At 38.2% G+C, this 13,417-nt stretch overlaps 1 protein-coding gene across 1 annotated transcript in view; it reads right to left on the bottom strand.

Annotated features, from left to right (window-relative positions):
- The window catches only part of SLC35F1 (solute carrier family 35 member F1), a 443,643-nt gene extending 437,132 nt beyond the window's left edge, over positions 1 to 6,511 (bottom strand). The window contains exon 1 of the mRNA XM_042939699.1: positions 6,320 to 6,511. The gene's annotated coding sequence lies outside the window, so the exon portion shown is untranslated. The remainder of the gene's footprint in view (positions 1 to 6,319) is intronic.
- Positions 6,512 to 13,417: the final 6,906 nt, after the last annotated feature.

Raw genomic sequence — 13,417 nt, 5'->3', positions numbered from 1 at the left:
AAGAGTAATGAAACATGTTCCCACTGTCCTCTTGAAAAGGCTTTTGTTCAGGGAAGCACAATTGGGAATTATAGGATAAATCAAAGGGTCAGACGGTGACCTCTTTCCTTAGAGAAAACACATGTTCATGACAGAACCCGAAGAAGGCGAAGGGTGAAGAAGAACAATGAAAATACTTTGCTCCTTTCTTTTAAAGAACATTACAGTTTGCGTCTGCAGAACAACATTAAAGCAGATGCCTGAGCGAGGCTCTGGGTAGAGCAGACACGACGTCCTGTGCACCACGATGCTGCTGCGGGCATGGCCGCAGGTACCGGCCACAGACCCACTGCAGGGGAAACGGGCAGGAAGTGATCTGCTCACCATAGTGGCTGCTGTGGGGATGGATGCTATTTTCTAATGAACTGCCGTGAACGTTTCTGAAAGCGGGAGAGAGAAAAACAAAATGTAAAAGAGCGTATTGTTAGAACAGACGGCGGTTGTACAGCCTAAGGGATTCATCTGTCCGGTCACGATGTGAATGTAAAGAACGGGTAAGTTCCTGCAGGAATTAAGCAGAGATGTTGGCTCTCTCTTTGCGATTTTAGGCCCATGGCCCTAAACTGCCTGGGTCCCAAAGTAAAGGAAATAATCTAAACTACTGGGATTTCGTGACACCCATGAGGTAATTTGGGCCATTAATTCATCAAATGTGCACACAGTTCTTGGGCCTCCAAATTGTTTCTCAGTGATTACTGCATAAGCGTCTTTGGGACAACTAACATAAATTAATACTTTAATTTATATCTCATTCTCTTTTCATGGAAAAGATGAAAAGGCTTATAGTGAATGACAACTAATAATCTTGGACTTGAGATCTCTCTCTTCCACAATTATATAAGTCTTTCCCAGAATGAGAACATCATGCTCAATAGCAACTTCCCTTAATATTTGCCAGACTATGCGGATGAGTAAAAATTTTTAGCTGCATAAATACTGACAGTCAATGGACTCTGTCATCTCCAGCTAACATTAATCAGACTTTGATATTCAGTCGTAACGAATGAAGAAAAATCCTCCGGTTGTACATTACATTTTGGTTCTTAGGATTAAGTCAATTGAAATACAGCTCCAGTGACTATATTTTAATAAATATTTTAAAAGGTTTAATAATTTTCCATAAAACAAGCAAGGACACTGTTAATTTCAGACTTACTTTTGAGAAACCCACAAGTACGTACCAAAGCTCCATTACACATGATATTTTCTACCAAAAAAAAAAAAAAAAAAATGGAGAATTTAGGCTTAAAAAGTCACTTTTGCGGTTTACCCAAGCATCACTGATCCTTGAATTTTAATCAGCTTTACAGATCATTAACGTCAATGTCAGATTAAAGAAAGAAATCTAGTTAAGTGATTCTCACATTATAGCAGTGGATTATTTAGAATTCATTTTTGATAGGGTCGTTTCTTCTGTTTAAAAATAATATGAGTACTGAAGTGTCAGTTGTGTTTTATATCTGATACCTATCTGGTATCAATAGAGAAGTTTAGTTAGAGGTCAAGAGGAGGTTATTCTGTTTGTTTGTTTTGTCTTTACTTGTTTCTCAGCAAAAAATTATAAACTTATAGTGTTTAACTGACTTATTTCATACAACTTGTCCTATCAATAAAGACTTTTAATTTGGGGAGTATTTGGTTTTCTTAGTATTAGCACTTTTTAAATGCAGTGAGACAGTCATAAATAGGCAATCAACAGTTACAAAGACTCTGCAATAAGGAAGAATTGATGAAGCACGATGAAGAGGGAGAGCTTTTTAACCATGAAACAAATATTTACTCCCATTTTGGTACGCCCCACATCAGCCTCTTCCTTGCTAAGAGAAAGTTCAGAATTTTACCTATATCTCTAAATCTAGACATTTTATTTTTGTTAGTTTTAACTTAAATTTTAGTTAAAATACAGCACAATATTGGTTTCAGGAGCAGAATTCAGTGATTCATCAAGAACATACAACACCCAGTGCTCATCACAATTGCCCTCCTTAATGCCCATCACCCATCTAGCCTATCTCCCACCTCCCTCCCTCCATCTACAGATTCGAAGGGGTACATGCACCCCAATATTTATAGCAGCATTATCAGCAATAGTCAAACTACGGAGAGAGCCCAAATGTCCATCGACTGATAAACGGATAAAGAAGATGTGGTGTGTGTGTGTGTGTGTGTGTGTGTGTGTGTGTATAATGGGATATTACTCAACCATCAAAAAGAATGAAATCTTGCCATTTGTAATGACATGGATGGAGCTAGAATGTACTATGCTAAATGAAATGTCAATCAGAGAAGCACAAATACCATAAGATTTCACTCATATGTGAAATTTAAGAAGCAAAACAGATGAACATATGGAAAGGGGGATAAAAAGAAAAGAGAGGGAAACAAACCACAGGAGATTCCTAACAACAATCTAGACATTTTAAATCTAATCATTTAAAATACCTTTAAAGGGGTGCCTGGGTGGCTCAGATGGTTAAGCACCAGACTTCAACTCAGGTCACGATCTCACGGTTTGTGGGTTTGAGCCCTGCTTTGGGCTCTGTGCTGACAGCTCAGAGCCTGTAGCCTGCTTCAGAGTCTGTGTCTCTGTCTCTCTCTGCCACTCCCCTGCTCATGCTCTCTCTCTCTCTCTCTCTCTTTCAAAAATAATAAACATTTAAAAAATTTTTATAAAAATAAAATACCTTTAAAATGAAGGGCTATAAGTATTGTCTATATAGACTCCAACAAATTGAGGAGTCTGTATATGGCTAATATTTGAGTTCTAGAGGAACTCTCCCATTTTAGGGGTATTTGTGTTTCCCAAGCACTGTTCTGTTCCGTAATTAGGCTTGCAAATTAAATCTACTGCAGATTGTCCTAGAATGAAAGGGAATCCATTCTCAGTCTATTGTGATTTTCTGCCATCCCCTATCAGTTATACAGCAACATTTCAAGGAAAGTTAATCACAGTATAGAATTCTGGAAGTTTTTAGAAATGAGTTAGTTTCTGGAAAGAAAAATTCATATATGAAGAGGCTTAAAATTTTGTGAAACTATTGCAGTTACCACAGGAGCAAGAAAGTAAAGTGGGAAGCTTAGAGATGAGAGTGCAGATAGTCTGGCCCTACGTTTCTATGTGATTTGGGGTCACATAAATTTTCTAGTGTTTGTTTCCTTAGCTGTAAATAGATAGAATTTCTGTTCAACAGAGCAGATGAAGCCAATGTGAAGATACACACACACACACACACACACACACACACACACGAAAATATTAGATACAGTACAACATCAGATATTTCTTCTTATCCTTAGTAAAGTTTCAAATAAGAAAACAATACCCATCGGTAACCGAAACTATGAAGAAACTTAAGATTGAAGCACTAACAAAAGAAAAATAACCCTGAGGAGTATCAGACATGAGGTGGGGGTAGAATCTGGTGCCTGAGAGACGATGATGGGTGAGGCTGCAAATGTGTGTTCAGTGGGCTATTGGGAATGGAGCACTCTGCTTGAAGATAGGAGACAGAAAGAGTCCAGTCCAGGAAACAGAGAGAACACCTGTGCTTATTGGCCCAAGAATACACCATGGAAAGCAGGCTGGCAGCCCTGGATGAAGAATGGAAAAAGAGTTACCCTCAATGAACTGAAACTGAAAGCCATGCTTGGATATTAGGTTCAATTTGTCATCACCTGCATGAAGTTACAACCACAAATTTAGAAATTAAAACTCAGTATAGACATAGTTATATACAGTTATATATTCCCTAACTCTGTCCACTGAGAGGGCTAGGGTACCCCAACAGCAGTGAACATACCTAGTGGCCAGTCTTACTTTCTAAAGGCCATTCTCTAATAAAAAGAAACAGGTTCCTTGAGGAATAGCTAGTCCTGGGGTTGGAGCAGGGAAAATACAAGATGAGTCTGGAGCATCTTGAAGTGCCAGAAGGTCAGGAAGTAGTCGTACAGGAATTTTTTAAAATCCTCTTACATGCTATTTACAAAAAGACAAGACACATCTATAACTTTTTGACCTAGAATTAGAATTATTTACCACAATAAAAAAAATTAAAGGAGAAAACATTTGGTGATATTCATTGATGCAAAAAAGCACTTGATAAAACCCAACACGCATCTGTGATTTAAATAAAAATTAAGAATAGAACGATTTTGTGTTAATCCAGCAAAGGGTATCTACCACAGAGTAAATCTTATATCTGATTGTGAAAATGCAAAAGCATTCTTTTTTAATTATTTTTTCAAAAGCATTCTTTTTAAATTCAAAAACAAAACAAGAATTCCCACAGTCACCACTGAAATTCAATATTGTATTCAAGGTCCTAGATAGAATAAGATTAAAAAAATGATAAAGTATCAAGAAATGAATTTAATAAATTATAGATAAGGGTTTTATGGAAAAAATTGTAAAATTTTACTGAGGGATATAAAAGAAGATCTGAAAAAAATGGAAAGCTATAGCATGTTTGTGGAAGGAAAAATCAGTATTTAAAAGAACTCTGTCCTGTCAGATTTAGTCTATATCAAATGCAATCCCAGTCAAAGTCCACACATTTTGTCAGACCTCTATAAGCCTTTCCTAATGGAATAGCCAAGAGTTCCCAAAGTAATTTTGAAGTACAAAAAAAGGGGGACTACTTTGTCAGCTATGAAGATTTAATGTGGTAATACCCATTCAAACTGCATAGTATTGGCACAGATAGGTTCAAATAGGTCAGTGGAACAGAACAGAGAACCCAGAAATATATTCACACATCTGATCTTATCTGACAGGACATTGCAAGTTCACAAGGAAAATATGGGCTTATATGCAAAGTAAGAGGTGTTGGGATGAAGGCTATCCATCTGATAAAGGAAGTATTTTAGATTTCCTTCTCATGCCATTTAGAAAAATGAAATCCAGATGAATTAAAGACCTAAATGGGAATAAAACTTGAAACATTTTAGAACAAATTATGGGAGCATGTCTACATGACCTTACAAGAGAGAAGGAATTCTTAGAAAAGCACTAAAGTCATAAATCATAGAGAAAAATGACTAATAAACTTAATTATATCAAAATTAAAAAAAAAAATTTTTTTAACGTTTATTTATTTGTGAGACAGAGAGAGACAGAGCATGAACAGGGGACGGTCAGAGAGAGAGGGAGACACAGAATCGGAAATAGGCTCCAGGCTCTGAGCTGTCAGCACAGAGCCCGACGCGGGGCTCAAACTCATGGACCGTGAGATCATGACCTGAGCCGAAGTCGGACGCTTAACCGACTGAGCCACCCAGGCGCCCCATCAAAATTTAAAACTTCAAGGCAAGCCTCAGAATGAGAGAAAATGTTTGCGATACATACATGCAATAAAACAAAGATTATTAACTTAAGTATACACAAGATTCTTAAAAATCAACAGAAGAAAAATGACAAACCAAAATGAAAATGGGTAAAGGGTATGAAAGGGAATTCCTCCTGAGATAAACATTTCAAATGCTTGACCTCCTTGCAGTCAGAGAGATACAAGTTAAAGCAATTCAATGCTCTCTGGCCCCCCATCAAATTGGCAAAAATTCCATCCCAGTATTGAGATGATGTGGGAATATGGGAATGTTCACAAACTCCTGGAGAGGGGATAAATTGGCACAACCACTTTGACTATTTAACAATTTCTATCATTGAAAATGTTCGCTTCAAACATTCCAAATTATTTTGGTATCAGTTCTCCTTCACTGATACCAAAGAAGACCTGCATAAATGTCTTTTGCAATATTGGAAACAAAGTTGAAACAAGCTAAAATGCCAGTAATGAGGGAAGAAACAAAAGGCCATATATTCATACACTGACTATAATAAAGTCAACTAACAAACCAGATGCAGGCATGTCCACCTAAAATTTTTAGCAGGGAGTACAGGAGAGCAACCTGGACAACTATTAGATTTTGCTCCTGAAAAAGGAAAAACAAAAACAAACTCAGGGCACCTGGGTAGCTCAGTTGGTTAAGCATCCAACGTCAGCTCAGGTCATGATCTCACGGTTCATGAGTTCCAGCCCCACCTTAGGCTCTGTGCTGACAGCTCGAACCTGGAGGCTGCTTTGGATTCTGTGACTCCCTCAGTCTTTGTCTCTGTCTCTCTCTCAAAAATAAATAAATATTAAAAAACAAAACAAAAAAACCTCTGGGCAACCGTGTGGAAGAGTCACTGGAACAGAAAGCAACTAAGACAGGGAGATATTAAAACAATATAGAACAACAACAACATGAATAAAAACCAAACGGCAACTGCAGAACTCACCTGTGACAATGACCAGCTGTCCTTGGGCCTCAGGACATGAAAGCATTAGTGCCACCATCTCCTCTGTGCAACCATGTAATTCCCATAGAGGAACCAAGCCAACATATCATCACGGGACAGAGGACTAAACTGAGGGATACATTTGCCAAAATTAGCAGCCTCAAAGAAAAGTTCCAGCAGAGTGCGTTTGGGTTGCAAACTGATTCCCTCTGTCTTAGAGGAAGGATTCATAGATTCCTTGGGTTGCAGAGGAGCTCAATGTAAGAAATGGATACAGAGTAGCAACCAGCCTAACTGCCGGAAAACAAAGAGGCTTTCTGCACCGAAGGAAGGCAGCAAGCAAAAGAAAAATTATCGCTAATACCTGATTTTATTCTGGTGAATATTTCTCGCACCACTTTTTCTGTCCCTTGCCTTGCATTTGAGTAAATTTCACCATCCTGGAATTTTTAGCTTATGGCAGTCTCTAATTCATCTGCATAGTACTTATACCTTGTCTGGAGTCAACCTGTTTCTTGATGTTAACATCCGTCTTTCGTCAGTCACAGAAGTTCAGGAAAAGCTTGTCTGTCTTTGTTAACATCCGTCTTTCGTCAGTCACAGAAGTTGAGGAAAATCTTGTCTGTCTTGTTCACCTCAGCACTCAGAAAAGCGACTGAGATAATAAATAGTGAATAAATCTTCGTTGAATAAATTAATGCATTCTTTAGGACGGATGTGTGTTTTTAGATGAGCAATAGCTGATTCTTAATGATAAATGACTCTGATGAACTATTTTGACAATTAACCCAAGATAATTAAACTAAGAGTAAGGTTTAGAACAGATTTATGAAAAAATTATTTAATCCTCCTTTATAGCATTGGCTCTGAGCCCCTGATCTCCATGCATATCCTTATTATCATAACATAAGGTAAAATTTTAATCATTTTTACCCATTTTCCTTAATGTAAAACTCATTGAAATGTCATTATTTCACCACGTATATATACATCTTTGAAACAACATGTTTTGTCTCCTCTCTCAACAAAACGGAGATAGTAATACCTGTTTTTTGCTTTATGGAGATCAGAGATATTAACATCTGTTCCTTTCTTCATAGAAATGTGAAAACTGATTTTGAGAAAGAATTCTATGTTTTTCTTTAATTGTGTTGGAGTCAGATGCTATTTAAAAATCTAAGATCCTGCTTAGATTTTATATCTTATTTTCTTTTATCACTAATGCCTACGAGGAAATGGATTATTCATTTAAAAAGATAATCTCAACTGTATTTCTGGTGTGAGACTTTGGCAACTTAAGCATCTCCAAACAATAAACTCTATTCAGGGCCCAGCTGATTGATTTCTTTCCTTGATAAGTGGCAAAGGGATGCTTAGTCCATAAACATAAAAGTAGTAGCTTTACAAGTGTTTTAGCTTTGGAAAGCACATGCTTGGGACTTCATCCAGATAAGAGAAAAGATTAACTCACTCTACTCACTTCTTGGCATACAGAGAAAGGCTGGTCCACCCGCCAGCCTTCCAGTTAAACGCTGTTGTCATGGTACCTTCCAATAGGTAAGGTTAAGCACAACTTCTCTTTGACTGGGCCACAGTATTCTTTTTTTTTTTTTAATTTTTTTAATGTTTGTTTATTTTTGAAGGAGAGAGAGACAGAGTGTGAGCAGGGGAGGGGCAGAAGAGAGGGAGACACAGAATCGGAAACAGGCTCCAGGCTCTGAGCTGTCAAGCACAGAGTCTGACGCGGGGCTCGAACTCACGAGCTGTGAGATCACGACCTGAGCCAAAGTCAGATCCTTAACTGACTGAGCCACCCAGGTGCCCCTGGCCTACAGTATTCTTTAAAGCCCTTGGAATATTCAGCAGAGGTGTAGTATTTACCTAAACCCAAGAGGCTCTGGGGTGGTTGAGTATTTAATTCAATCAACTTACCCACTTATTAAGTCTTATAGGAGCCAAGGGGCTGCATGTTCCTGCCCTCAGCCCCTTATCTTTTGTAAAGGAGAAAAATAAATCCCATTAAGTCCAGCGGCCACAGTTCTTCTTGCTTAACCTCCAATTGCCTAAGAACGTGCCATACACAAAGTGGCCATATAATTTATTCTCCAAACCAGGACATTTGTGTGAGTCAAAGGGAATCCTAGTAGGCAGGGTCACAAGAACAAATAAAAACCAGTAATGCCTGAACAAGCCAGAATGCATGGTGGGCGGTCAACCTAGCATGACATGGGGTTTTGACAGTAACGAGGACAATGATAATGCTCTTAGAGGAAAAAGTGCCCAATGTGTTTCCGCATTTGGCATCTGTTACTAACTAACCCTGTGTCTCTGAAGCTGCTGCTTATATTCATTGTGTCTCACACTCCTCAGGTTTAGCTTTACTTAAGAAAAATTTTCAGCCTGAGGCAGCAAAATGCCATCCTCAGTCACAGGCTGTTTGGGGACTGTTTCTGTTACTTATTTATTTTCTGGTGAATGCTTTGGCACCAGCGTTCAATTTCATTTGCTAGAGCAACTTGTAAATAAAACACCATCTGAGAACGTCAAGCCTTTTCTATTTCTGTTTTTTGAAATTCATCTATTTCGAGAAATCTATCTGTAACCACCAAATTTTCAGTCTATTTGTTAGCAACCCTTTGCGCTGGTGTTGACGTGGCGTTCACGATGAACCGTGACTTTGCCTGAGCTACCAATTGCACACGACTGCTGGCTGCCAGCATTGAGGAAAGACGAATCCAAGTCCTTGCTGAGTCTTGGTGCTCCCTCACAAAAGAAGCTTGCCCCATCTTCAATATTTCTGCTTGGTCAGAAACTTTTCTCAGATAGGCTTTGCAGTTAAAAAAACATAAAATGTAATGTCAAAATTACATGGTTACACTCTTATCTAGCAGCGCAATGATTATTTAATATCTTACACCATGATCTCACGCACTCAGCTAGGGTCTTGAGCTGTGGAGTCATGAATCTCTATCCCGCCAGAATTTGCATCTCCATTATCACATTTTTGTTCTGTCACCACAATGTCTCAGGTTGCCTGTCTGGTAAAATGAGACTTCAACGACATTGTTATTCTCTAATTTTAATAAAGCGAAGCGTCGAGACTATCATTCAGAGGGAAATTCTGACGAAGGAAGCACATTAAAATTGCAACTACCAGAAACATAGAAACGCAGATCAAAACCAAAATGCATCACTTCTGAATTCCTGGAGTTTTTAAAAGATTTGCCCAACTCTTCTGCTCCCCTTTTTCTTTGGAGACAGGATCTCAGATCATCCGCAGCAAATAAAAAGCTGGGTGAATATTTAGGGGCACATCTCAGAGCACTACAGTTCTGAGCATATTGTTCACTGGCTGGGTAAGTTCCTTCAGCGGGGAACAAAGAGCATATACATAAAGCTGGGGAGAGTTCTAACTCAAAGGCACTGTCAGGGAGGAAGAACCATGTCCAAATTCCATAGACAGCTCAGCTCATCAAATATGTTTTGCAGGTCAAGTACTCTGCTAAGGACTTTACATACATTATCTCTGATTATAGTCACAATCATATGAGTGAGGCATCATTCCTATCCCTATTTTAAAGATCAAAAAACTAAGTTTCCTCTAGAAAGGAGTGAAGCCAGCATCAGACAAGTAGCAGTTTTGCTCTAGAGTCTATACCCTCTGTACTCTTGTGTGTTACCCACATGACTAAACCCTTACAGTGGGAACAAATGTAATATGATTTGGAAGAAATGGTAAATAACATGAATACTGGGAAAAGACTTGAAGTAATAGTCTAGTCAGGGAGAAAAATGATCGAGGCAGCAGAAACTATAAGAAAATAGATTTTGTTTGGTTTAGGATATGATGAGGATGGCTCTATTGATTTTCAAAAAGTTATGCTAGAAAAGATTTTTATTTACTCATTTATTGAATCAGCAAATATTTATTGAGTATCTTCCATGTGCTGAAGACTATTATATGTGCTGAAGATACAGAGTGAAAAGTCCCTCCTCTCAAAGAACTTAAATTCTAGAGAAGAAGACAGATAACATACAAGTCAGTAAATAAAAATACAATTTCAGGTAGGGGCGCCTGGGTGGCGCAGTCGGTTAAGCGTCCGACTTCAGCCAGGTCACGATCTCGCGGTCCGTGAGTTCGAGCCCCGCGTCAGGCTCTGGGCTGATGGCTCAGAGCCTGGAGCCTCCTTCCGATTCTGTGTCTCCCTCTCTCTCTGCCCCTCCCCCGTTCATGCTGTGTCTCTCTCTGTCCCAAAAATAAATAAAAAACGTTGAAAAAAAAATTAAAAAAAAAAATACAATTTCAGGTAATAATTGTCAAGAACTGTAAAGGGTTGGGGATCATATCCTACTTGCAAGTTAGTAAATTAGCTTGCCACAGTTTCATGGAGAAAGAAGACCTAAAGTTTTATATCCAGCAAAAATATCTTTAGTAAATGAATGCAAAATAAAAATGTGTGTGTTCAGATGACAAAAAAGGGGGGGAAATTTCATCAGCAGGAGACCAGCACTAAAGAAAATACCAAAGGAATTCTGGAGGCAGAATAAAAAATGTGATCCCAGTTCTATGAGGGCAGGGCCATGAAAATGCGGGAAGAAATAAAGAGCAATAAAAGAAAGAAAGAAAGAAAGAAAGAAAGAAAGAGCATAAATCAAAATTAATATTGACTATGAAAGATAATAATGCCTTCTGAAATTTAAAATATGTGTGCAAGTAAATACACTGCAACAATAGCACAAAAGACAGGGGAGGGGGATGGTAAATGAATTCTTAGTCTAGGTCTTCTAAGAAGCAGACTGGATTAGCCATGCAAAAGTTTTGTGCAGTTGAGGCCTATAAAGGAAAGTAAGTAGGGAACTGGGGAAGGTCAAGAGAGCTGTCAGGTCAAACTGTAAATTCCATGTCCTTTTCAAGTGCACATGGAACACTTATCAAGACTGACTACATGTCAGGGGCACCTGAATGGTTCGATCAGTGAAGCATGTGACTCTTACTCTCTGGTTTGTAAGTTCAAGCCCCATATTGGGCAGAGAGATTACTTAAAAAATAAAAATCTTTAAAATTAAAAAAAAATTGACTACAGGTCATAAAACACATCAAATAATTGAAATCGTTCAAAATATGGATTATAGACATAGTGTAATTAAGCTAAAAATCTATAACTAAAATAATCTCCCAAATCAGGGTTTGGAAATTAAGCAATGCACTTATGAGTAATGCATGCTCAAAAACATCATATTGGAAATAAGAAAATATTTATAATTGAATGATAATGAAATATTACAGATCAAAATTTGTGGGTATCAGCTAAAGCTTAGAAGGAAACCTATAGCTTAATATATTTATTAGATAAAAAGTTAAAGTTAAAACATCAATGGTTTATTTTTTTATAAATTTTTTTAACGTTTTTATTTATTTTTGAGACAGAGAGAGACAGAGCATGAACGGGGGAGGGGCAGAGAGAGAGGGAGACACAGAATCGGAAGCAGGCTCCAGGCTCTGAGCCATCAGCCCAGAGCCCGATGCGGGGCTCGAACTCACGGACCGCGATATCGTGACCTGAGCTGAAGTCGGACGCTTAACCGACTGAGCCACCCAGGCGCCCCCAAAAATCAATGGTTTAAATAGTTACCCCCCAAAATTAGAAAACAACAACAATAACAACAGTATAGTAAACCCAAAGAAAATAGAAAAGAAATAATAGAGGTAAGAGCAGAAATGAGTGAAATAGAGAAAGAACTACAAAGTAGAGAAAATTACTGAGACCAATCAACAAAAAATGTAATTAATGACTTCTCAGATAATAATTTAAGTCCTCTTTCAATTTGATTGAATGCAAACCATGAAAGAAACAAAGGAATTGCTATCTAGTCATTGAAGTCATTTACCTTCTTAATCTCAACACTAATACTTTGAAATATCCCTCTGTTTGGCACCATGGGGATTTTTGGTAAGATTATGAGACAATTGGGATGAAAACCTTCTTTTATAAATGAAAAATGGTAGTTATGAAGGAGGAGGTAGGAGAGAAGTATCAACCCCCTGTCACATGGGCTTTCACACTCATACTCAGGCACATCCATTTTGGTACATATTATACAAGGAAGTTAAGGAACACAAATGCATGTACTTAGAGCTTTCTATGCCAGCACAACTCCTGGATTTGCCTACTCCCAGGGGCATACACATCCTAGTTTGTTTTAAATGAATTGGTTATTTTTCAGGATCTGAATCCCCTTAGAAACTGATGGGCACTCTGAGCCATCTCCCACAGAATACTACACACACATGCATACCCAAAACTCTTCATGCAGCTTTAGGGAATTCACAGACTGCCCTGAATCCCATGCATGGATTCTCAATTTAGAAATCCTGGCCAACCTATGCAATAGCATAGAAGAACCCAGAATGTATTTTGCTAAGTAGAATGAATAAGACTGAGAAAGACAAATGCCACATGATTTCACTCTTATGTGGAATCTGAAATGAGCAAACAAACAAAGAGCAGAATCAGACCTATAAACACAGAGAACAAACTGATGGCTGCCAGAGAAGAGGGGAGTGGGGGATGGGCAACATGGGTGAAGGGGAGTGGAAGATACAGGCTTCCAGTTACAGAAGGAATAAATCACAGGAATAAAAGGCACAGCATAAGGAATATAGGCAATGATATATTACATATTACATATTACATGTATGAAATGATAACAGTTGTAATCGTGTTGTACCGTGACAGATGGTAGCTATACTTGTCGTGAACATAGCATAATGTATAAATTTGTTAAACCACTACTCTGTACACCTGAAACTAATGTAACATTGTGTGTCAACTCTACTCAAATGAAAAAATAATAATAAATTAAAAAATTAAACTAATTTTAATTTATTACAATTTCAGCTCGGGTCATGATCTCATGGTTCGTGAGACTGAGCCCCGCATCAAGCTCTGCACTGAAAGCACAAGCAGAGCCTGGTTGGGATTCTCTCTCTCCCTCTCTCTCTCTCTGCCCCTCCCATGCTCATGCTGTCTGGTCTCTCTCTCTCTCTCTCTCTCTCTCTCAAATAAATAAACATCAAAATATTTCTTTTAATAAAAA

This window comes from Panthera leo, chromosome B2 (genome assembly GCF_018350215.1).
Source record: "Panthera leo isolate Ple1 chromosome B2, P.leo_Ple1_pat1.1, whole genome shotgun sequence".
NCBI classification, from domain to species: Eukaryota; Metazoa; Chordata; class Mammalia; order Carnivora; family Felidae; genus Panthera; species Panthera leo.
The sequence above is the reverse complement of the archived record's forward strand: the minus strand, read 5'-3'. Positions and strand labels throughout refer to the sequence as shown.